Source organism: Engystomops pustulosus, chromosome 4 (assembly GCF_040894005.1).
Source record: "Engystomops pustulosus chromosome 4, aEngPut4.maternal, whole genome shotgun sequence".
Classification (NCBI taxonomy): domain Eukaryota; kingdom Metazoa; phylum Chordata; class Amphibia; order Anura; family Leptodactylidae; genus Engystomops; species Engystomops pustulosus.
The window spans coordinates 51,809,374-51,830,101 of NC_092414.1; the positions used below are offsets into that span (position 1 = coordinate 51,809,374).

The 20,728-nt window shown below is 38.9% G+C and overlaps 1 protein-coding gene across 4 annotated transcripts in view; it reads left to right on the forward strand.

Annotated features, from left to right (window-relative positions):
* ATP10B (ATPase phospholipid transporting 10B (putative)) overlaps window positions 1–20,728 on the forward strand; it is a 326,471-nt gene that overhangs the window by 99,632 nt on the left and 206,111 nt on the right. The window contains exon 1 of one of the 4 annotated variants that reach the window (XM_072145902.1): window positions 6,152–6,199. The exons of 2 other annotated variants lie outside the window; for them this stretch is intronic. The gene's annotated coding sequence lies outside the window, so the exon portion shown is untranslated. Of the gene's footprint in view, window positions 1–6,151; window positions 6,200–20,728 lie in introns of those variants that run through there. One more of the 4 variants, XM_072145904.1, reaches the window with a different exon arrangement.

Here is a 20,728-nt window from a genome sequence, read left to right on the forward strand (position 1 = left end):
AAGGCTATAAAATTTTCGCTTTTCCGTTATTTGCACCATGTGACGGCATTTTTTTTGCGGGACGAGATGCTTTTTCCAGTGTTACCATTTTGGGGTTGGTATCACCTATTGTTGAAAATTTTGGAACTTTTTTTGAGGTCATGAGTAGAAAAGCATCAATTCTGTACTGGATTTTTTACTTTTTTTTTTTTTCGTGTTCACCGTATAGCCTAATAATCCTGTTATCTTTATTCTATGGGTCGATACGATTACGGGGATACCAGACATGAATATTTTTTCTTATGTTTTACTAAATTTGCCAAATAAAACCCTAATGTAGGGAAAAATCTATCATTTTTGCATCGCTGTCTTCCAAGTGGCATAACATTGTTACGTTTTTGGCTACAGAGCTGGTTGATGGCTTGTTTTTTGCGCGACATGTTGTTCTTTGCAACAATATCATTCTGGAGTACATATGTTTTGTTGATCACTTTTTATTGCATTTTTAGTGGGATATAATAGGTAAAAATCATAATTTTTGGCGTTTTTTTGACGGTTTTTTTTTACGGCGTTCATCATATGGGTTCAATAGTTATTTAGTTTTATTCTATGGATTGTTACGGACACGGTGATACTATATATGTGGGGTTTGTGTTATGATTTAGACTTTTTTGAGCGTTATATGTCTCTTTATATGTTTTGGGGCTTATGGGCATTTTTAGTGATTTATAAAGTAATTTTTTATTGAAAAACATTATTTTGTACATTTTTTACATGATCCACCATGGGATATGAACAAGCAATCATCTGATTGCTTGTTCTTGATAATACTCTGCAATACTAATGTATTGCAGGGTATTATCAGTGCCAGCCTATGCAGATGCATAGGCTGACACTTTGCCTTTAAGATGACGTCACAGACGCCATCTTAAAGGTAAACCCTCCAGGCTTCTCTGGGGTCCCGATCGGACCTCAGAGGAGCCAAAACAGCGATGGCCCCCCCGAAAACGGTGCGGGGGGGGGGCGATCGTGGGGTAAAGACCCCCAGAAGGCATGTTAAATGCCGCGGTCGCGTTGACCGCGGCATTTAACGGGTTAAACACCCGCGATCGGAGCCCACTCCGACCGCGGGTGTTAGCCGGGGATGTCAGCGGTAGATTACCGCTGAAATCCCGCGGCTAACGATGCCGGTTCGGCTGCTATGCAGCGCTGAACCGGCATCTGCTCTGCGTAGTAGCTGTACTGCGCTGAGCGCTATTCGCGGGACTCAGCGCAGTACAGCTACGGCGCAGAGCGCTAAGGGGTTAATGAAGAATTAAATGCTAATGGCCAATTAATTAGTCAATTGATTTTCTCTACAACGGAAGATGGCCGCTGGTCACATGTCCACATCGCATGACCTGCACCTGCCTGGGCAAGTCATGTGATCATCACTATGTTTGGCTGTAGTAGGCCAGTGTTGTGGTGACACACATCATTACTATGGTAACAGAGCAAGAAAGTCTGTTAGATCATCATTGGGAGCAGAGCATTAGAGGGAGGGGAGTTACTGAGAACTAAAGGATCATGGGACTTGTAGTTTCCAGTGGCAGCCACCTTTTTAACTCTGTTATAGATATAAATTGAAAGCGGAGGATGTGATTATAAATGTAAAATAAAACATCATTTTTCTGTAAAAAGTGACATAAAATGCTATTCAGTGGGACACATATATCATAAGTCTGGCTTTTTCTGACTGCTTTTGGGACTTTATTGATACATTTAGTGTTTGGACTATATGAATTTGCAACATTTTGGAACAAAAGTCGCAATCTAATGTCTATGTCTGCTAAGTGGCAGCCTTAGATTTGTGCCAACATTTGTGAGCTTTTAAAAAAAAAAAAAGTTTCACATCTGGATTCAGGTGATAACTCGGGGAACACTGCAGAAAACAAGACAATGGTGAACTTTGAAAGACCTTTTTTCTTTCTAAAGACCAGAATTATGACATGACAGATAAATTCACCCAGATAGAAACCATCAATAGGAAATCTTCTGGTTACATTTTCCGTTTGATCGGATGTTTCTCCTGTAAAGCTAAAGTCATTGAATGTGAATAGTGGACTTGAAGACTCCATTAGACCAGTAGTAAATAAATCCACAGGAGCAAAATTTAATGTCATGAACTTACCTGTTATAGATGATTGATTGCCCTTTATGGGTCATCGATTCTCTAAACACTTTTTCTCACCTCTATAAATGACGCTACAAACTCCCGTTGTACATGAACTCAGCTGGCGGTCTATTGAAGGTAACTGACTTGTAACATCTATTAGAAATTGTAAAAATTGCCTGGTATAAAACATATATGCTTGCTGTTATGTCAGCTTTTGACCTGTAACTGCAGGTGTGTGGATGTATTTTTTGATACATTAGTTGGGCAATTTACAGTGAACCCTATTACTGTATCTTGCTAAAGTTAGAGTTTTTTTCCCCAGGTTGCCTACAGTTACAAGAAAAAGTAATTGATACCCTATAACATTTCCTGTATTTTGTCATTGATCTCTAACAAAATGTCTGATTTTGTCAAGAGAGTCGTAATGATAGACTAACAGAATCCAAGTAAATTAAAAATACAAAAATATTGAACGATTCATGTTTTTAATTGAACACATTAGATACATTTTAGACAGAGATAAATATAAACCACTAAATTTTTAATAGCTTTTAGCCTTTGTACAGAGCCCAATTACCTGTTCTTTAAAGTTTTACTAATGGTAGACATGTCCTACTAACAATTTCCTGATGAAAAATTATGCTAATTAGCCCGGGGCTAAGTCACTGGAACACCTCATATTTTAATTTATTCATTCCCACAATTGTGCTAGCAGTCCTGCTGGGGGGTGGGGGGAATGAATAAATTAAAATACGAAGAGCTCTGAGCTCCAGAGCACCCTTGGCTAATTAGCATAATTTGTATAACTCTTTATCCTGGTTGGACACTTCTACCATCAGTTAAATGGATGGTAGATGTCCTTAAGGTACTGCAATCTTCGTTATTAGATGATCAAACCCATCTACCTTACAACTCTCAGGTCACACAATAATGAAGCATAAAGTCTTGCTGGTGAAGTGCCATAAGAAATCTTCTCAATTTTCTTGAGAAAATGTGCAGGCTGAATGCAGTGTTTCTTTAATGCCCACCTACACAGGAAAAGTAGAGCACTGTCTAGAAAGGATGAGTAGAAGACTCTTGGTGGAGAAACCATGGAAGAGGTGGTGAACTGGACCTTGCAGTTTAACCTGTGTGTAGACCATAGCGTTTTTTAAAGAACATATGCTTATGATGAAGGGAACTTCACCTCAATGTCCACTTGTTAAGTTTATAAGGCACCTGTGAGCTGACAGGCTCTCTTCAAGTCACCAAGAACTGAAAAAAAACAAAAACTTGCTGACAAGATGGGTGATTTAAACTGTGCAAGCCCTCAGACTCTTCTAAGTTTCTAAATTCCTGCAAAAGTGGACGTAAATGGCAAAGTCTCCAGTCGTTTTGCCTCCCTGACCTAATGATTGCCATCCCCACTTATGCCTTGCATACTATTGCATTTTTGCATTTCCTCCACGCTTGCATAAATAAGACCTCAGAACAATCTCTAAAACACTCAAGTTGTTTCTCATAGGTTTTCCAAGAGGGACAAATTCAAGTAAACTCTCAAAAAAAATGATCTTATGTTGGTACAGCATGTCAACCATCCTCAAACAGAGGGGGTTAGCCAGTTCAGATTTGTGATGTAGGAGGGTATTTGCTTCATCTTTATTGGCCCTGTCAGTAGCTATAAAATTATTGGACAGTTATAGTGATAGAGAGGCATGTATCTGAGATTCCAGACTTGATGATGTATCAGAGCTCAGTGTGGGACATGACTTCAATGCTGAAGATCATTTTTAATAACATTGGCTGTATGTATATGGTTGTTATCCTCCAGCTGAAAACATTTTATCACTTTTATCCATACTTCTATTCATGAAAGCATTCATTAGCAGTAGTTTTTCCTACCTTTGCACAGTACGTATAATATAGGTTTTTAGAATTCCTTGTAAAATGTTTATTCAAACCACAGTATTTAAGCTTGAACGCTCCATGTGCTGGTCCAAGTGTCATAGTGATCTCAGATGCTATCATTTCAGTTAGGAGGAGACAAAGTTGAGCCAGTGACCCACTACAGCTCATTATTAGCTGCAGAGATAAAAAGTCTGTATTAAAGAATGTGCAGAGTCATGGGGGATCAGCAGCATTAAAACCCTGCAGAGATTGAAAAATTATTTTAAATTTATTTATATATTTTACACAAACGTTTATCAATACAATGATTTTTTATTGTACAAGCAATTTAATGTATTTTGGCTGGATGAACTTCTCCATCCTAGAAAGAATAATAGGCCATTAAAATAACTGTCCTTAAAGTCAGTAGCATTTATTCTTTCCTCTGTGGCACAGAAAAGGAATTTTAAGATGAGATGAATTCCCATTGTTCACCATCCCCACCCTGTACCAGGGTATATGTGACCTTTCCACAGATCCCGGCTTGCATACAATGAAGTTCTTCTCTGTACATGGTGTATATCTCTTCTGTTTTCATGATAATGATCTGTCCTTTGTCAGTCTGAATGCTCCCTTTTAGTTTGACATTCTAGCATTTGCATTATGCAGCAAGTGCTGTAACTGAGAGGTGCATGTGGGAAGCCAAAATACAATAAGCGGTGGAGAAAGTGAGCGCCAGGCGGGTCCCTAGAGGAGATCCTGTCAGGAAAGGGATGACACATTGGCACTGCAAACATGAACTACAAACAACCTGGTCACGTCACTTTTTCTCATAAACGGATTTGGTTCCCATGGTGACTGACTTTACACCTTTCATGTCAAACTTCTTGCAAAGAAAAAAACTGCGTTTAAAAAAAATGAGAGGAGGAAAACTTGATGATGACCTGAATCACTGAGGGTGGAAGAACTTGATCCAAACTATGCTATAAGCCGCTGTACCGTCCTGCACATTATAATGAAATGGCTGGATGAAAATAATATATCAGTGGAAATTTTTCTGATCTCCTATAATAAATTATAATTGCTATATAGTGAACAGTTTGCAACTTTTAGAGACTCCTTTGTCATTTTGAATACCTCTGCATTTATCAGTGAATTGAAACTTTTCCATAGCTTGAAAATTCATCAGACTCCGATGCTGACACAGAGTCACTTTCTTAAGTCAGACAGGATCAGGATATGTTTTACGGCTATGAACAGCCCCAGAATTATTTATTCAAAACAACAAAAAAAGGGATTTTGTGGGAAAGAATTATTATGAAACAATCCTTTCAGTTTTGAAAATTGTATGGGAAACTGGGGTGTAGAAGGGGAAGTAATATAACAGGACACGCTTAAAATTTCTCTTGATTTATAAAACTTCAACCAAAGGTGGAATCCCATGAGAAACAAGTGTCCTGCTGCTCCATTCAATAGTATTTGAGAGCCGGAAATTTCCAAGCACTGTACACTCCAATTCTACTGTCGACTCCAGCACTCCAATTTACTGAAATTGCTTGGGCAGAGATGGCAGTGCGAAGTTCTCTGCATATTCTGACACTCCCATAGTATTGAATTGCATGACAGGATGCATGTTTGACCCACTAGTGTAAAAGAGACCCCTGTTCTCCATATTGTTTGAGGGTCTCATTCTTGTGACTTGTGGCGTCTCACCAGTTGGAGCTTCATTGATGAGCTTGTTAACCTGTGGATAGTGGATATCTTTCTAACTTGGTACAATCCATTTAAGTCAAGATTGTCACTAGCAGAAATGACTTCAATAGTTTCTAGTTGCAGAAAGCAGGCAGAAATTCCAAATATTGCATTTTTGAGTCTTTGCCACAATCGACAAATGTAATTGTTTGTAGTCCCATACAGACAATGGAGCACATGTACTTAAGCAGTCCAAAAGTATGACTATTTAAAGTTAGACTTAACAGTCAGATTTATCACAATGCCCAATGCTTGATAGGAAGGCTGCGGATTAGACAAAAAAGCTTGTCCAACAAATTTCCTGCATGCTTTTTGTCCATTAATATAATAGACACCTTAGGCCCAAAGGACCCCAGTGCTCAGGGTTATATTTATTCTCCAACCTTAGAGTAGATCTACATTTCTAATGCTAATTTGACTTGGACCACAAAGAGATTGAAAAGAATTGTAAGTACCACTGCATCACACATACTGGAGAACCCCTATACAGGGGGGAACAAATCAAATGTCCACAATGTTCCACTGGAAATTACATATATACTGTCAAGATCTGGTTATTACCGTATCTATTACACTGTAAGCCTCATAGTAGAATACAAATATCTAAAAATGTTTGCTGAAACTAAACACAAGCCCTTGGACTCGACACGGTGTGTAGCGGCTCCTTCCCTCTGGGGATTTCAGCATGTATGAGGCAGTAGCTGTCAATGAAGGGACAAGGTGACATGTCTGAATAGGGCTATAATAAGAATATAATTAGGTGGAAAGGAGCAAAGCATTAGGGTCTAGCTATGAAATATGTTTTTTTTTTAGTTTTACAAGGTTATGTTTGGAATAGGAAGGATAATTTTAATTTTAGAAAGCTTTTATACATGTTCAAATAACGTTTCAATCAAATAACCAATTAGGTCTAATAAAATTACTAAAAAATATTTTAGTAAAAACTGCTTAAGCTACTGGAGATTTTGACACCTGGTGCCTTGAGATGTACAATTCTGTGCTGATGATTTTCCTAAAGGGGTTTTTCAGACCAAACTTATCATTGACCTATCCAAAAGATCAATCGTTATTATGAGATGGTTTAAAGGTGTGTTGTGTATTTTTGATTCATGGGCACCTAAGTCTCAACTCTCCTTGAAGTGTAAGTCTTCTAGCTCTGTCCTACTTGGAGCAGTGTCATAGCTGTTATCAGCTGATCAATGAGTGTGCCCCTTGTTGTATCCCCACTAATCTCCTATTAATAACCTATCCAATAATAGGTTGGAACACATCTTTGTGCCCTATGATTTTGTGCTTTGATATCTTTGTAAATACTTTACATATTATGACAATTATGACAGTTTTTTTCAATGACATGCAAGAGTAATTTTATTAATAAAATGCTTTTTGTTAATAGAATTGGCAGACAAATAAATAAAAAAGTGCAAAAATACACCTTTTTGTAATTTTCCCATTAAAGTTTTTTCTTTTTTCTTAATGAACAGTAAAATTGTATAAACCTTTACCAAAATATTCCTAAAAGCATATATTCCAGATCACCGTCCCTTGTAGGCTTTTGCTCCTGTGCACAGGATTAACCCGAGGCTCAATGGGTTATAAACAAATCAAAAAGAAAAAGAGGTCCAGCACACAAAGATACAAACTGCAATCCATTTCTTTATTTCTTTAAAAAACATGGCACATCATGTACATGAACACAACACAACAATACAGATTTACGCGTTCCGTCTAACCACCCTTAGTCATGATAAAATCATACATAGTGCAATCACATTTTAAAAGGCATCATAGCAGATTTCAGAGGAGTAAAGTCATTGTAAAGTTACTTGACAAAAATAGTTTTAGCACAGCTGGATCATTCTTCTTCCTTATTTCTATCCTGAGATATAGAGCTAATAGATATATGAGGCTTTCAGCTTTTGCTGATGTGGACGGGACTACCTGCTTGTTCCCTAATGAATTAATTATTTTAAAGTCCCTCAATTAATGACATGATTAAATCAATTAAGTTTAAATCAAAATACATGTGTTTCAAAACACATGTATTTTGATTTAAACTCTTAGCGGGCTACAGCAAACAAGGTATGACTAAGGACTGACATACTGATAGTCCGAAACGCGTTACTGCTGTACATGGTTTCTTGTCCTGCACATGCTTTTGGTCTCTTTTTTGCATCCATGTCTTGCATTTTGGCATTTTTAATATGATGAATAAATTTTTGGATATGTTTTAACAGCTTGTTTTTCCCTTGGAACACTTTTTGGTGCTGGATCCCCACCTTCTCTCCTTTGCCTCATCATTATAGTAGTTCTACTCTTGTACATATGGGACAGTTTTATAGTGGTTATATTCTTGTACATAGGGGGGCATTACTATAGTAGTTATATTCTTGTACATAGGGGGCAGTATTATAGTAGTTATATTCTTATACATAGGGGACAGTATTATAGTAGTTATATTCTTGTACATAGGGGGCAGTATTATAGTAGTTATATTCTTGTACATAAAGGGGCAGTATTGGGTTTATGGGTCAGCATGGGTTTATGAGAGATCGGTCCTGTCAGACTAATCTGATTGGTTTCTACGAGGAGGTAAGTTCAAGACTGGATCTGGGGGACGCTGTGGATGTTGTATATCTGGACTTTTCAAAGGCATTTGACACCGTGCCACATAAAAGGTTGGTATATAAAATGAGACTGCTGGGAGTAGGAGAAAATCTGTGTATCTGGGTAAGTAATTGGCTTAGTGATAGAAAACAGAGGGTGGTCATTAATGGCACATTCTCAGATTGGGTTGATGTTACCAGTGGAGTGCCACAGGGGTCAGTATTGGGGCCACTTCTTTTTAATATTTTTATTAATGACCTTGTAGTGGGTTTACACAGTCAAGTTTCAATATTTGCAGATGATACTAAGCTGTGTAAAGTAATAAATACTGAGGTCGATAGTTTAGCATTACAGAGGGATTTGTGGAAGCTTGAGGGATGGGCAGAGAAATGGTTGATGAGGTTTAATGTAGATAAATGTAAAGTTATGCACTTGGGCCATGGAAACAAAAAGTATAATTATGTTCTAAACGGTCAATTACTTAGTAAAACTGAAGCTGAAAAGGACTTGGGCGTATTGGTGGATGGTAAACTTAATTTTAGTGACCAGAGCCAGGCGGCTGCTGCTAAAGCAAATAAAATAATGGGATGTATCAAGAGAGGAATAGATTCCCATGATAAAGACATAGTTCTGCCCTTATACAAATCCCTGGTCAGACCACACATGGAATATTGTGTACAGTTTTGGGCACCAGTATATAAAAAGGATATAGTAGAGCTGGAACGGGTGCAGAGGAGAGCAACCAGGATTATTAGGGGAATGGGGGGACTAGAATACAATGACAGATTACAAAATTTGGGATTATTCAGTTTAGAAAAAAGACGACTGAGGGGAGACCTCATTACAATGTACAAATACCTGAACGGACAGTACAAGGATCTCTCCAAAGATCTTTTTATACCTAGGCCTGTGACCAGAACAAGGGGGCATCCTCTACGCCTAGAGGAGAGGCGATTCTACCATCACCATAGACAAAGGTTCTTTACTGTAAGAGCAGTGAGACTATGGAACTCTCTGCCGCAGGAGGTTGTTATGGCGGACTCTATGTACATGTTCAAGAGAGGCCTGGATGACTTTCTGGAGAGAAAAAATATGACAGGTTATGTGGATAAAACATTTATTTAATTCTTGAAGGTTGGACTTGATGGACTTACGTCTCCTTCCAGCCTTATATACTATGATACTATGATATTCTTGTACATAGGGGATAGTATAATAGTAGTTCTATTCTTGTACATAGGGGGCAGTATTATAGTAGTTATATCATTTTACCCCAGGCAGCAAAAAGGCAAGAATCGTCCGTTTGCAGCAGATAATAAATAAATATAACTGGCTGGCTGCAGGCAGTCAGGGCACAGTACTGGGGTCTACCAAAGCCCCTGCGTGCAGCCAGTTATTCACAATTGCATGGGTTCAGACAATTTCCATTATCTTTATTATCATCTTGTTTGTGCTGTGTCTTGTAGTCTGCCCTGGGGTCTATGTTACTGTACAAAACAGTATTATGCAGTAATGGTTTCTGGGAGTATTTCCTCTGTGTTATGTTTTTTTGGTGCATCTAGGGTTTTGGTTAATAGTGCAGGCCCGTAAAGTAGAGTGTGGCATGCCATTGCGTCTGAAAAAGGTTGTGCACGCCTGCTGTAGAGGAATATCCCCCTTTGCCTTTTATACTCTTCTAGCATGAGAACAGCTCTTTTTAATCTCTTGTCAAAGAATTTCATTTCCTTGCTTACTGAAACATATATCGTATTCGGTCAGTCGTGTGTTTAACCACATAATAAACCAGTGGGATTTTTCTGTAAAAAGGAAGTGAGATTTTTGAGATGTTGTATGTTTGCAGATGAATGAGAGCATCATAACAAAGAGAAGAAGAATGTAGTATTCTTTAATAATTGAGTTATATAATCAATCGTGTGATCTAAGTTTCTGATCCCTTCTTCAGAGCCATATTTGTGTTAGTGATCTTGTATTTGGGCTAACGACAATCACTTACATAATGTAACAACAACCACTGCTAGAGATGAGTGAACGATCCAAGATTCAATTTGTAGAAGCTATTGATTTTATCCAACAATTTTCTTTCATTTCATTCATTTCCCATTTAAATTGGCTACTGTTTTTAAATATTCTGTTTTTCATCATTTGTTAAACTAATAAAATCCCGCAATGCATTTCCCAGTAAATCTCTACATTTCTCATGTGACCAAACCCTGTAATGACGATGCAAATTTTTGTGACCGCAATAAAAAATAAGGAAGAAAGGACTTGCAGTATGATTTAGTATTGTGATGTGTTGTGCATGTGCATCAGCACAATATTCTCTTCCCTTCATCACAAGGCTGGTAAGAAGTTATTTACTATAATGTTTAGTTTATAGAAATAATAATAATATTGTTTAATTAATAAAAAAATCTTCTGTACCGTGCTACTTTGAGCTTTCAACTTAAATCCTCCATCTGTATATTCTCCTCCTGCTCTCCAGCTGTTTCTGTATTGGTGACGGTATTATAGGGATAGAGAACAGAAAGTTAGAATACAGCTTCTAACCATTGCATAAAGCAGACATTGTAGAAAAGGTCATTGAACCAATCACTTAATAGCTTCCTAATTTAAGAATCAATCATTTTGAGTTTTCTGTGCTTAAGATTTTGATATCAGATAGATGAGGTTCCAACTCTCAGGATCCCTACAGATCAGCCATTCCCCGCAACTAAACAGACAATGAAACAAACAAAAAAAGCTGATCGCTCTCTTCTCAGGATAGTGGCTTAACTCTTTAAGGACCTGGCCCTTTTTTGTTTTTTCATTTCCATTTTTCACTCCCAACAATCAAAAATCTATAACTTTTTTATTATACGTAAAAAGCTTTGTAACGGCTTGTTTTCTGTGTAACAAATTGCACTTCATAGTGATGGTATTCATCCTTTCATGACATGTACAGGGAAGCTGGAAAAAAAATCCAAATGCAGTGAAATTGGTGAAAATACACATTTGCGCTGTTTTCTTGTGGCCCTGAATTTTACGGCTTTCACTTTGCGCCCCAAATGACAAGTGCGATCACGTGGATACTAAATTTGTAAAGTTTTATAATGTTTTCAAACATTTACAAAAATTAAAACCTCCTGTACAAAAATTTTCTTTTAGATTTTGCCTTCTTCTTCTGGTACTAATAACTTTTTATACTTTGGTGTAGGATCTGTGGGTGGTGTCATTTTTTGTGACTTTTGAGGAAGTTTTCAGTGCTAGCATTTTTAGGGATGTACGACCTTCTTATCACTTTTTATTGAATTTTTTAGGCCCCTTTCACACTTGCGTTGCAGATCACGTCAGAGTTTGCTCAGGGTGTGATCAGGGTTTGGTCCGTGAAAAACTGACATTTTGCATCAGAGTGCAATCAGTTTTCATTCAGAGTTTGTTCAGTGTCTCAGTTTTTCACGCGCAATTTCAATGCTTTTTTTCACACGCAGGTAATGTACGTGAAAAGGACTTGGGACTGAGGTCTATCTTTTCTATGGCAATTGATGCATGAAAAACTATGGCATTTTTGATGCATCTCCATAGACCTGTATGGTACATTTTTCACGCCCGTGACTTGCAAAAGTAGAGCATGCTGAGATTTAAATGCGAGTTAAAAAAAACCCGTGTGTGTGTGAAAAAAAATGCAAGTCTGAAAAGACCCATTGATTACAATGGGTCAGAGTGCAATGCAAGTTCTGCGCGTCAAAAGCATGTGCAGAAAACGTGCGTCAAAAACGCGAGTGTAGAAGGGGCCTTATATTTTTCAAAATGGCAAAAAAGTGCCATTTACAAATTTTGGCGCTATTTTCTGTTACAGGGTTAAACGCAGTGAAAAAACGTTATTATATTTTGATCGGGCATTTTTGGATGCAGTGATACCTAATGTGTTTATGATTTTTACAGTTTATTTTTATATCAGTTCTAGGGATTTGAATTTTTAGGGTTTTTTTATTCTAATTTTTTTTTTCTATTTTTGACTACTATATGGCAGTATATGGGGATTTTCATTCTCATACATTACAATGTGCAACTAGCATATAGTAATGAATGGGTTAAATTCAGGCTGTCGTGGCAACCGATCGCCGCTCCCCGATGATGTCATGGGGAGTGACGATCTCCAACAAGCTTTGCCAGTGGCTTGTTAAAGGCAACAAGCTTTGCCTTTAATACCCACGAACAGTGCTAGCACCGATCGCGGTTGTTACCAGTAAGTCTTTGCTGCTATATGCAGCTATGAAGCCCATGAGCCCTCTCCATGCACCCGTAGCTGAGCCGTAACGTGCTCTTACGTCACTGGTCGTTAAAGGGTTAAGGGAGTCACCACAGTTTAGCACCCACACTATATGTGTAACTCTGTGAGTGTGTGAATATGTATGTGTGCAACAATGTGAAATTCAGGGGTATCCCGGAGTTGGTTTCCCCAATGGAGCTTAAATCATTCATCGTGAGCATCAACAAAGCCCTCTTGCCAGAGGTTTCGACTAAGGAACCCATGGGCTACCAAAGCCAAGATCCCTACCCGATGAAATCCCCAGAGACTCTGTCATTAGAATCAATTTTTTCCACATCAAAGAGGCTTTAATGCTCGCAGCCAGAAAAGTTAAATCTCTTCTGGCCCTTTATGAGGACATTCAAATCTTCTCTGACTGCTCCCAAGCCACCCTGCAAGTTCGCCGTCAGTTTGCCCAACTGATATCAGCACTCCGCAACACTGGCATCGACTACAAGTGGGGGTATCCTACTAAGCTTTTGGTCCAAAAAGTTTGAGCGATGCATGTGATTCGTAGCCCAGAAGAGGGCCCACCTTTTCTGCAGTCTTGTGGGATCCGTGTACCCATTGACATCATGGGAATACCATCCAAACGCCCATCTCCAGAAGAAGAGCACCAGAAGCATTGACCTTGGGACTGTAATCAGGTCCAGGAGAGAAATTAGGTGAACTTTACCCCATTTTTCATCAGGTTGTATATACAACCTGACAGGTTATTTTATCTGTGAGAGAACTCTGAATAAGGGTAGCATTTAGTTTGTTTTTTCTTGGTATTTATACTTGTTTCTATCTGAATAACACTAAAAGGTCAGAAAAAGTGACCATTTTTGAGCAAGCTACAGCTGTAGAGATCAGATATAAGGTCACCTCAGCATAACACAGTTTAAGTGTTTTTCTTAACATTTTTGTTTGTAGAAAAAAGGACAGTAAGCAGACAGCTCTGAGTACACCATGTCAATTAACATTTGGTCTAATAATGTGAATGGGCTTAACTCGCCCTTTAAAAGAAATGCTCTGTGGAAGGACGTGGTCAAGTCCCAACCATGAAAACCTTCACAAACTTAGATGCCATGTTAGGGATCAGCTCATGGAGGAATATGACCTCTCTAAAAACAACACACTATGGGTCACACAACAAGGCCACTAGATCAATGGCAAATAAAGTTAGGAAACTACAGGCGAAATCTCGTATTCCATATATTTTTGACGCAGGAAACCCCCAATCCTGCATTACCCACCCAACAGATCAGCTCCAGTCATTGAATACACCCTTCTCACAGGAAGAGATAACCAAGGCCGTAAAAAAAAAACCCTACAGACTACAGGTGGACACTACCCGACACATGTTTCGCCTTGCTTCATCAGGGGCATATAATGATACCCTGATGAGGTATATAGTATAATATATTATATACTCCTGATGAAGCAAGGCAAAACATGTGGTGGACTTTTTCTGTGTATGTTGTCTCTCTTTTTAAATGGATTTGTTTTAGTTGATCTAAAAAAAGTGTCATGTTTTTATATTTAGGTATTTGTTTCCTTTTTTGTGGTGTTATTTGATTTTGCGAACAATCTATTTAATCTAGTGGGGGTACATTGTGCCGTGCCCCCTATTACTTGTATCGGTGCTCAAATGACTGATGACAGGGAAATTAACTGAACCTAACATGTGGCTCTGTTCAGATTGAGCAGTTGTGCTGAGTGATTCACTGTACATGAGTCCAGGGCCATATGGGTAACATATATTATTGCACCTGACAAGTTTCCCTCATTGACCAGCTATGTCCATGGTACATGAGAGGCTCTAATATATTAGCTATATGATGACAGCTCACTACACCTTACAATAGTATCCCCTTACCCTTTGCTTCATAAAACTAGTAGGGTGCAGTCACATTGTACATTCTTAGTCTGTTCTTGGCGCGTTTTAAAACGCGTTCATTTTTGCATATTTACGATGCATTTGGCTGGTTTGAGTCAGTGTATCTTCATTTCTGGTAGTGTTAGCAGCTGTAGTAACATTTTCACAGCTGATTACACTACCAGAATCTAAAGATCCTAGCTGAACAGTATAGTGACTGGTGATACCAACCCCCACTATTTCCAGACTCCTGGGCTCACCCTTGTACCTGGTTCAGTAGCCTGTTGGTTTATTGGCTTATATAGCCAATAAATAATTTTTAAGATGGGGAACATTTAAAGGAAATCTTAAACTTGGTTCAGTGCTTCTAAACCAAGGACACATGCTGCTATGTGCCACCTGACAAAAAATCCATTCTTATTTTTGCTTCTAATAGCTTAATTTTTTAGAAAACCGTCTTTCTAAAATATGAGGCAAATGAGCCTCAGGGGCTTCTGTCTACGACACAGGACCCCCTTTTTTCTCTGTTATCTGCAAATTATTCACACCTCTATTCGGCCCTCTGGCTGCGTAGAGAGGAGGGGGCAGAAATACTGAAGGGAGGCATGAATAATTAGTAGACAATGGAGCCTATAGGGGCTTCTGTGAGGTAGCATGGAGCCCCTGAGGCTCATTAAAAAATATTACTTTTTCTCAAAAACTAAGATAAAAGAGGCAAAAAGAAGCACGAATCCTGTTTCAGGAAGCACAAACCAGCATGCAAGTGTGTTTGGTTTAGAAGCACTGCACCCAGGCATAGATTTCCTTTAAATACTCTTTTCAGGTTATATAAGTTGACTGTTGAGCATATAAATAATTCTCTGTTTGCCTGAGAAGTTTTACAAGTTACATTAAGTTGGACAAACTTTATTTACTTTTCAATGAATCATTATAGCCAACTTGTGTGTAATATGATGTAGCTAGCAAGATGTATTAGCCATTCACCATGTTGGCAAAGATAATTTACCAGCAGCAAGTGTGGCATCTCAAGGAGCTTAAATAAAGTAACCCATCCCATGTAGTTAATTTTTCTAAAAGCCACATCTTGTGTTGGGCCGCAGATTGCTGCTGCTGTTGACATTTTGAGACTTGAAATTACATCTTTCTCCCTAGGGACAGCTCTGACCTTAACAGTGCAGAGAATCAGTCTATTTTATGCATTGTTGCTTGTTTATCATCATTCATTTCACAGTTTTTTCCTCCTCAGATTATTTTTATGTGTTGAGTTTTCTAGCTGCAGAAAAATGTTGTCTCCAGGTTCCCCAGTGCATATAACTAATTTCCTGAGTACTTATCCCCAACATCTTTATTAAATTGCCTTTAAGCTTCACTTATATGGGGTATTATGCCAAGGATTAGACATTGTTATGGTGTAGCTTAAAGGGATTTTCTGAGATTTTATCGTGATTATATTCATTGGTCACATGGACATGCTGTTTAATATTCTGATTTAAATTAAAGGGGTTGGCACTTTACCACATTTTTTTTGTAATGTGTGTGTAAGTGTGTGAGGGGGGGGGGGGTTGCAGGATATTAGATAATTTACCAATATACATTTATTAAAAGTTCTGCACCACGTTCTTGATATGTAAAGTGAAGTCTCCTGTATTTTACCTCATCAGCCAGACATCCTGAACATAAAATGGCTGCAGAAGGAGGGTCATGTGATCTATGTTTAAGACCAATCTATCTGTCAGTGCCGTTTGTTGGTATTCATGAATATAAGATTAAGCTCCTGGCAGGTCGATTGTTAATGGACAGATAGAGATCATGTGACCCTCCATCTGCGGCCATTTTATGGACAGGAATGTCTGATTGACAGGAGGCTTCACATTTTGTATCAAGAGAGTGGCACAGAACTGTTAAGGTGATTTACCAATATACATCTTTTATCACCCCCCCCCCCCCTTACGTAGACATTACAAAAAAACAAAAGAGTGGTCAACCACTTTAGTGAGACTGTGCTACAATACCCAACACATCCACTATAAAATAAATGGTTCTGAGATATGAATCTTCTTATACCTAGACCTGTTGACAAGACCAACATCTAGAGGAGAGGTGGTTCCACCATCGCCATAGAGAGGGATTCTTCATTGTAAGAGCAGTGAGACTATGGAACTCTCTGCTGCAGGAGGTTGTTTTGGCGGATACTTTGTACATGTTCAAGAGAGGCCTGGATGAACAAAAATATCATGGGTTATGGGAACTAAATAACTAGTTAATTTAATGTTGATCTAGGAAGTTATTATTGCTTCTTGATGTGCCATGGACTGATCACTCTGCTGGGGACTGATATCCTTTCATCATGTTGCTATATGATGAACAGAGTTCTTGCTTCCCCAATATGTAGCAGTAGTGACACTCTACTGTTGGCTCTGCTGCATATCGGGGAAACAGGAACTCTGTGCATCATATAGCAGTTTTATGAGTTCAGTCCCCAGCAGGGTGATCAGTCTGTGGCACTTCTCACGTCCATGATCCCAGGATACATTCGCATTAGTCTGTGATAAGTCCAAGACCATGTTGGACTTGATAACATTTTTTTTATTTTTTTGCCTTATATACTGAGAAACCACTACGAAATTATACACAATGGATGACCTGTAGCATAGCACATGGCACATGTACCCCTGCAAAAAGAATGAGGCATTACATATATACAGGATATGCATTTGCTGGCTTTTTAGAATAAATGTATCAATTCTGTACCTCTCTTCACTAAGGCTTATACTTTTTGAAGTTCCCCTTACTATCAACTTCCTGATAGCATAGGCTTATAATAGGGGCAAGTAGGGTAAGAAAGAAACGTACATGAGTATTTCAGTGGGGGTTGTCAAAAGGCAGCAGGCTGCTTTTCTGATGGATCTCTCTGCAAAAAAAGAAAAAACCTGCATTATATGTGGAAAGAGGCATGTGCAGAAAATAAACACATTTTTTACACATTGTTGACATTGGATGAGAATGCTCGCCCTGATGATCTGGTCATTTCCATCTGTTCCTTTAGTACTTCACCCCCTCCTTCTGCTTGAAGTAGTCACACTGTAGCAGAGGAAATTTAAGCACACCGGTGAGAGGGTTGAGGTGCTCTTTACAGTGTAACAACCTGTGAAGCTACAGCGTGGATGTAACACAGGGCCGGCTCCAGGTTTCAGTGGGCCCCTGGGCGAAAGAGCCTCAGTGGGCCCCTAAGCAGTGAAATGTGGTGGCATTAAAAAACGCTGAATTTTAATATACAAATATTGATATACAACACCCCTACATCCCCCACGGCTCCATTAATTAAGTATATACAGCAACCAGGCTCCATTAATTACGTATATACAGCCCCTGGTCCATTAATTACGTATATACAGCCCCCTGGTCCATTAATTACGTATATACAGCCCCCCCAGGGTCCATTAGTATACAGCCCCCCAGGCTTTATTAATTAAGTATATAAAGCCCTCCAGGCTCCATTAATTAATATACACCCCCCAGGCTCCATTAATTGATTAATATATAACCCCCGGGATCCATTAATTAATATACACCCCTGGGCTCCATTAATCAATGAGTATATATACCCCCCAGGTTCCATTCATTAATATATACCCCCAGGCTCCATTTATTAATATATACCCCTCGGGCTCCATTAATTTATTAATATATAACCCCCCCAGGGTCCATTAATTAATATATACCCCCCAGGGTTCATTAATTAATATATACCCCCCCAGGGTCCATTGATTAATATATACCCCCTTGAGGCTTCATTAATTAATATATACCCCCCAGGGTCCATTAATTAATATATAACCCCCCCTTCCCAGGGTCTCTTAATTAATATATACCTCCTTGAGGCTTCATTAATTAATATATACCTCCAGGGTCCATTAATTAATATATACCCCCCTTCCCAGCCTCCATTAATTAATTAAATACACATTATTAGTGGGCAGAAAAAAAAATAAACGCTAACTTACCTCAAGGGCTGCATGCGATTTCTCCTTCATCTCTTCTGGGGCTCGCCGCTCTTCTGCTACATCTTCAGCACAGCGTCTACTGTGCAGCAGCAGGGACGCTGGCGGCGTGAAGTCATCACGTCCAGCGTCCTGCACAGCAATAGGCGCTGTGCAGCAGAAATACATCGGTGACGCCGATGCACCTATGTTCTGTGACTGTCCGCTTGCGGTGCCGCCCCCTGTCAGCCGCGCCGGCAGTGTGAATGAAGCGCTTCTCACGCTTCTCTCAATTACATCGGCAACAAGCATGCCGATGTAATTGAGTATGCTTGAATTGGCAGTGTGTGCTGTGGGCCCCTCTGAGACCTCTGGGGCCCCGGCACTTGCCCGGGTAAGCCGGGTGCTGGCGCCGGCCATGATGTAACACATGCTTAGCAGAATTTTAAAAGTTGAATTTTGATGGTAGATTTCCATTAATATATTTTTTATCATTATGCCATGTTTACTCTAAAATTAGCCTATTGAAGTAAAAGCAACTCTTGCCACAAAAAACAAGCCCTCATATGCTGTGTCAAATAAAAAAAATAAAGAAGTTATGTGTATTAGAAAGTGAGCATGGAAAAATGAAACAAGGGCTCTGTCCTGAAGGCCAATTTGTGTCCTAAAGGTGTCAATAAAAACCACTTAGGTGGGATTATTTCCAGTCCACAATTGATGCAATAATAAAACAAATGTCCATAAAAGTATACACAGAAGGAACCAGACAACGTAGTGATAACTCCTCCTACTAATACCGTTTAAGGCCTTTTTGTTGCAGTTGAGATTTTTTGAGACAAAAAAGTATCAACTGCAACAAAAAAAGTCTTGAAAAGTAGCAGAAGAAACCAGACAATGTAGTGATGAATCCATCACCTATAGCATTAATTATTTTAGGACAAATGATCCAGTGTTTGGCTGTCTGATTGGTCCCTGTGGGCGGTTTAAGGGTTTGGAAACAGTATTTGGGTTGTAACTTTATTTTTTTCTAATCTTTGTATGCCCTGTTTACTTTCTAGCCTGATGAGTTTAAATTATTTGAAAGGAATGATTTTTAAAACTGGAATTACACGTTCCCTAGTCATTTGCTATTGTAATTTGCATTTGGAAAAGCCCAGAGCAAAACATCCCATGCTGTTCCCTCACTCGATGCCTATTGCTACAGCTGGCGACATCAATCTCATCATTAGCAATATGATCAAAAGCATTCTACAAAACCTCTCTCTTTTGGTACAAGAAACAATTGCTTTAATGCACTATTGTTTTATGAATGCCCCTAAATGACCTGACTCTTTAATTATCAATACAGGGCCCCACCCTATGTCATCCCTGTGTATCAAGCGCGGACCTCTATTTCTTGTGAACAAATCAGAAGTTTGTTTTTTTTGAAGTTTGTTAGTTGTTAATATTTACTGTGTAAATAAAATAATGTGATACTTATCTGTCGAACTTACAGGAGTTTTAATGACATTCCATTCTGAATCCGTAGTCATTAATGTCATGCTCCCTGTTTGCAGCTCAATCAGCTTCCGGTGTTGTGGGAAAGCTTTCGGGGATATGTTGGAATGTATCCATATGAATAGTTGCTATTAAGATTTTTATTTACTGGTACAAAGGAAAAAAAAACCCAAAGCAGTGTCCATTCTCCTTCGAACAGTTGACACAATGTGAGTTATATTGTCATGGCAATCCCTTAAACCAGACTTGTCCATCTTCCCTCTATAGAACATGTTTCCACTGTTCCAGTGGAGTCCAGTTGGAGCCATTTTGCATATGATGCTTGCCATCATATTTGGTAATATAAGCCCTGTGTGTATCTGCTCTGCAATGGAAACCCATTCCATGGAGCTTATGAGAAATATGCAAATATGTTTTCTAAAATCGGAAGTCAATGCCTCTTTTAGCTACCTTGTAAGGTAGCCCACTTAACATCAAACATGACTTTCAAGAAGCCTACTGACAGACTCCGAACTTTAGACAGCATTGTTTCAATGTCTTTGTATCTTGTCAGTACAGTGTAAGGATCTGGTTTGGTTAATTGAGAGGCTTTTGACTAGGGTCAAAAAGTAAAAGACTTTGCTAATTAAGACTGCCATGGAGACGTGTGGAGACTTACAACCATGGGCGCTGCACTGGGGGATTCCAGAATAGAGGAAGGAAAACAATGACTGTTTTAGTTACCTTTACAGGAGTCCCCTTAA